The sequence below is a fragment of the Cuculus canorus genome, chromosome 31, assembly GCF_017976375.1.
Source record: "Cuculus canorus isolate bCucCan1 chromosome 31, bCucCan1.pri, whole genome shotgun sequence".
Taxonomy (NCBI): domain Eukaryota; kingdom Metazoa; phylum Chordata; class Aves; order Cuculiformes; family Cuculidae; genus Cuculus; species Cuculus canorus.
Genome location: NC_071431.1, coordinates 1,503,907 through 1,508,760, shown reverse-complemented (window position 1 = coordinate 1,508,760; position 4,854 = coordinate 1,503,907).

Here is a 4,854-nt window from a genome sequence, read left to right as displayed (position 1 = left end):
CCCATCCACGTTCTCCGTATCCCTCTCCGTTCCCCATCCACGTTCTCCGTATCCCTCTCCGTTCTCCATCCACGTTCTCCGTATCCCTCTCCGTTCTCCATCCACGTTCTCCGTATCCCTCTCCGTTCCCCATCCACGTTCTCCGTATCCCTCTCCGTTCTCCATCCACGTTCTCCGTATCCCTCTCCGTTCCCCATCCACGTTCTCCGTATCCCTCTCCGTTCTCCATCCACGTTCTCCGTATCCCTCTCCGTTCTCCATCCACGTTCTCCGTATCCCTCTCCGTTCTCCATCCACGTTCTCCGTATCCCTCTCCGTTCTCCATCCACGTTCTCCGTATCCCTCTCCGTTCTCCATCCGCGTTCTCCGTATCCCTCTCCGTTCCCCATCCACGTTCTCCGTATCCCTCTCCGTTCCCCATCCAGAGTTCTCCGTATCCCTCTCCGTTCCCCATCCACGTTCTCCGTATCCCTCTCCGTTCTCCATCCACGTTCTCCGTATCCCTCTCCGTTCCCCATCCACGTTCTCCGTATCCCTCTCCGTTCCCCATCCACGTTCTCCGTATCCCTCTCCGTTCTCCTCCACGTTCTCCGTATCCACTCCGTTCTCCATCCACGTTCTCCGTATCCCTCTCCGTTCCCCATCCACGTTCTCCGTATCCCTCTCCGTTCCCCATCCACGTTCTCCGTATCCCTCTCCGTTCTCCCATCCACGTTCTCCGTATCCCTCTCCGTTCTCCATCCGCGTTCTCCGTATCCCTCTCCGTTCCCCATCCACGTTCTCCGTATCCCTCTCCGTTCTCCATCCACGTTCTCCGTATCCCTCTCCGTTCCCCATCCACGTTCTCCGTATCCCTCTCCGTTCCCCATCCACGTTCTCCGTATCCCTCTCCGTTCTCCCATCCACGTTCTCCGTATCCCTCTCCGTTCCCCATCCACGTTCTCCGTATCCCTCTCCGTTCCCCATCCACGTTCTCCGTATCCCTCTCCGTTCTCCATCCACGTTCTCCGTATCCCTCTCCGTTCCCCATCCACGTTCTCCGTATCCCTCTCCGTACTCCGTATCCCTCTCCGTTCTCCATCCACGTTCTCCGTATCCCTCTCCGTTCCCCATCCACGTTCTCCGTATCCCTCTCCGTTCTCCATCCGCGTTCTCCGTATCCCTCTCCGTTCTCCATCCGCGTTCTCCTGTATCCCTCTCCGTTCCCCATCCACGTTCTCCGTATCCCTCTCCGTTCCCCATCCACGTTCTCCGTATCCCTCTCCGTTCTCCATCCACGTTCTCCGTATCCCTCTCCGTTCTCCATCCACGTTCTCCGTATCCCTCTCCGTTCCCCATCCACGTTCTCCGTATCCCTCTCCGTTCCCATCCACGTTCTCCGTATCCCTCTCCGTTCTCCGTATCCCTCTCCGTTCCCCATCCACGTTCTCCGTATCCCTCTCCGTTCCCCATCCACGTTCTCCGTATCCCTCTCCGTTCTCCATCCACGTTCTCCGTATCCCTCTCCGTTCTCCATCCACGTTCTCCGTATCCCTCTCCGTTCCCATCCGAGTTCTCCGTATCCCTCTCCGTTCCCCATCCACGTTCTCCGTATCCCTCTCCGTTCTCCATCCACGTTCTCCGTATCCCTCTCCGTTCCCCATCCACGTTCTCCGTATCCCTCTCCGTTCCCCATCCACGTTCTCCGTATCCCTCTCCGTTCTCCGTATCCCTCTCCGTTCTCCCATCCACGTTCTCCGTATCCCTCTCCGTTCTCCGTATCCCTCTCCGTTCTCCATCCACGTTCTCCGTATCCCTCTCCGTTCTCCATCCACGTTCTCCGTATCCCTCCGTTCTCCGTTCCTCTCCGTTCCATCCGCGTTCTCCGTATCCCTCTCCGTTCTCCCTCCACGTTCTCCGTATCCCTCTCCGTTCTCCATCCGCGTTCTCCGTATCCCTCTCCGTTCTCCATCCACGTTCTCCGTATCCCTCTCCGTTCTCCATCCACGTTCTCCGTATCCCTCTCCGTTCTCCATCCGCGTTCTCCGTATCCCTCTCCGTTCTCCGTATCCCTCTCCGTTCCCATCGCGTTCTCGTTATCCTCCTCTCCGTTCTCCGTATCCCTCTCCGTTCCCCATCCGCGTTCTCCGTATCCCTCTCCGTTCTCCGTATCCCTCTCCGTTCCCCATCCGCGTTCTCCGTATCCCTCTCCGTTCTCCGTATCCCTCTCCGTTCCCCATCCACGTTCTCCGTATCCCTCTCCGTTCCCATCCACGTTCTCCGTATCCCTCTCCGTTCTCCCTCCACGTTCTCCGTATCCCTCTCCGTTCCCCATCCACGTTCTCCGTATCCCTCTCCGTTCTCCGTATCCCTCTCCGTTCCCCATCCACGTTCTCCGTATCCCTCTCCGTTCTCCATCCGCGTTCTCCGTATCCCTCTCCGTTCTCCATCCGCGTTCTCCGTATCCCTCTCCGTTCCCCATCCGCGTTCTCCGTATCCCTCTCCGTTCCCATCCACGTTCTCCGTATCCCTCTCCGTTCCCCATCCACGTTCTCCGTATCCCTCTCCGTTCCCCATCCGCGTTCTCCGTATCCCTCTCCGTTCCCCATCCACGTTCTCCGTATCCCTCTCCGTTCTCCGTATCCCTCTCCGTTCTCCATCCACGTTATCCGTATCCCTCTCCGTTCTCCATCCACGTTCTCCGTATCCCTCTCCGTTCTCCATCCACGTTCTCCGTATCCCTCTCCATTCTCCATCCACGTTCTCCGTATCCCTCTCCGTTCTCCATCCACGTTCTCCGTATCCCTCTCCGTTCCCCATCCGCGTTCTCCGTATCCCTCTCCGTTCCCCATCCACGTTCTCCGTATCCCTCTCCGTTCCCCATCCACGTTCTCCGTATCCCTCTCCGTTCTCCATCCACGTTCTCCGTATCCCTCTCCGTTCTCCATCCACGTTCTCCGTATCCCTCTCCGTTCTCCATCCACGTTCTCCGTATCCCTCTCCGTTCTCCGTCTCCCTCTCCGTTCCCCATCCACGTTCTCCGTATCCCTCTCCATTCTCCATCCGCGTTCTCCGTATCCCTCTCCGTTCCCCATCCACGTTCTCCGTATCCCTCTCCGTTCTCCATCCACGTTCTCCGTATCCCTCTCCGTTCTCCGTTCTCCGTATCCCTCTCCGTTCCCCATCCGCGTTCTCCGTATCCCTCTCCGTTCCCCATCCACGTTCTCCGTATCCCTCTCCGTTCCCCATCCACGTTCTCCATATCCCTCTCCGTTCCCCATCCGCGTTCTCCGTATCCCTCTCCGTTCCCCATCCACGTTCTCCGTATCCCTCTCCGTTCCCCATCCACGTTCTCCGTATCCCTCTCCGTTCCCCATCCACGTTCTCCGTATCCCTCTCCGTTCCCCATCCACGTTCTCCGTATCCCTCTCCGTTCTCTCTCCACGTTCTCCGTATCCCTCTCCGTTCCCCATCCACGTTCTCCGTACCCTCTCCGTTCCCATACACGTTCTTCCGTATCCCTCTCCGTTCTCCATCCACGTTCTCCGTATCCCTCTCCGTTCTCCGTATCCCTCTCCGTTCTCCATCCACGTTCTCCGTATCCCTCTCCGTTCTCCATCCACGTTCTCCGTATCCCTCTCCGTTCTCCCATCCACGTTCTCCGTATCCCTCTCCGTTCCCATCCACGTTCTCCGTATCCCTCTCCGTTCCCCATCCACGTTCTCCGTATCCCTCTCCGTTCCCCATCCACGTTCTCCGTATCCCTCTCCGTTCCCCATCCACGTTCTCCGTATCCCTCTCCGTTCTCCGTATCCCTCTCCTTTCTCCGTATCCCTCTCCGTTCCCCATCCACGTTCTCCGTATCCCTCTCCGTTCCCCATCCGCGTTCTCCGTATCCCTCTCCGTTCCCCATCCACGTTCTCCGTATCCCTCTCCGTTCTCCGTATCCCTCTCCGTTCTCCATCCACGTTCTCCGTATCCCTCTCCGTTCTCCATCCGCGTTCTCCGTATCCCTCTCCGTTCTCCATCCACGTTCTCCGTCTCCCTCTCCGTTCTCCGTATCCCTCTCCGTTCTCCATCCACGTTCTCCGTATCCCTCTCCGTTCTCCGTATCCCTCTCCGTTCTCCATCCACGTTCTCCGTATCCCTCTCCGTTCTCCCTCCACGTTCTCCGTATCCCTCTCCGTTCTCCATCCGCGTTCTCCGTATCCCTCTCCGTATCCCTCTCCGTTCTCCGTATCCCTCTCCGTTCCCCATCCACGTTCTCCGTATCCCTCTCCGTTCTCCCATCCGCGTTCTCCGTATCCCTCTCCGTTCCCCATCCGCGTTCTCCGTATCCCTCTCCGTTCCCCATCCGCGTTCTCCGTATCCCTCTCCGTTCCCCATCCACGTTCTCCGTATCCTCTCCGTTCCCATCCACGTTCTCCGTATCCCTCTCCGTTCCCCATCCACGTTCTCCGTATCCTCTCCGTTCCCTCCGCGTTCTCCGTATCCCTCTCCGTTCTCCATCCGCGTTCTCCGTATCCCTCTCCGTTCTCCGTATCCCTCTCCGTTCCCCATCCACGTTCTCCGTATCCCTCTCCGTTCCCCATCCACGTTCTCCGTATCCCTCTCCGTTCCCCATCCACGTTCTCCGTATCCCTCTCCGTTCATCCATCACGTTCTCGTATCCCTCTCCGTTCACGCTCCATCCACGTTCTCCGTATCCCTCTCCGTTCCCATCCGCGTTCTCCGTATCCCTCTCCGTTCTCCATCCGCTTCTCCGTATCCTCTCCGTTCTCCATCCGCGTTCTCCGTTATCCCTCTCCGTTCTCCATCCGCGTTCTCCGTATCCCTCTCCGTGTCTCCATCCGCGTTCTCCGTATCCTCTCCGTT